At 40.2% G+C, this 660-nt stretch overlaps 1 pseudogene; it reads right to left on the bottom strand.

Annotated features, from left to right (window-relative positions):
- Positions 1-304: 304 nt before the first annotated feature.
- Positions 305-425, bottom strand: LOC129883822 (5S ribosomal RNA; annotated as a pseudogene).
- Between the last annotated feature and the right edge of the window lie 235 nt (positions 426-660).

The following is a 660-nucleotide window of genomic DNA, read 5'->3' as shown; positions in this document are numbered from 1 at the left end:
CAACCTATGAATATATAAGGATAATTGTGCAACCTATGAATATATATACAGCATAAGACCAAGCAGAGGAGTACGTGATGAAAAGGGGTTATGAGATTTTGGAAATGTTACAGAGAAATACAAAGAGTAGGCAACCCAAATGACCAAAAGCACATGGCCATGATTTAACTAAAGATCTACCCCGATACAGGTTGTAAGATAAAAGAGGAAAAGGCAAGACGAAACATAAAGACTAGCGAAACGACGCTAAGGTGGATCTTGGGCTAAGTTGAGTGTCTTCGCACATTATTGCAAGGATTGCAATAGAACATAACACGAGGACTTCCCATGGGAGGTCACCCATCCTAGTCCTACTCTCGCCCAAGCACGCTTAACTTTGGGATTCTGGTAGGATCTGGTGCATTAGTGCTGGTATTATCATATAAGATAGAAGAATCTAAACTAGCGGTGAAGCAACGACACAAGATTATGTACTTAGAGTGTTACAAATTAGGTTAAGGAGGTTGAAAAAGGACTTAAGGAAAACAAGCATATTAGCTGACTACTAATAAATGGAGCACTTGTACGCCATAGTTCTTCAAATACCAGGTAAGGATAGCCAAGTAACAATATGGCTACGAAGGTCATTACGTGAGGGAACTTCGGTACCACTCAGTAACT

This window comes from Solanum dulcamara, chromosome 3 (assembly GCF_947179165.1).
Source record: "Solanum dulcamara chromosome 3, daSolDulc1.2, whole genome shotgun sequence".
Lineage (NCBI taxonomy): Eukaryota > Viridiplantae > Streptophyta > Magnoliopsida > Solanales > Solanaceae > Solanum > Solanum dulcamara.
The sequence above is the reverse complement of the archived record's forward strand: the minus strand, read 5'-3'. Positions and strand labels throughout refer to the sequence as shown.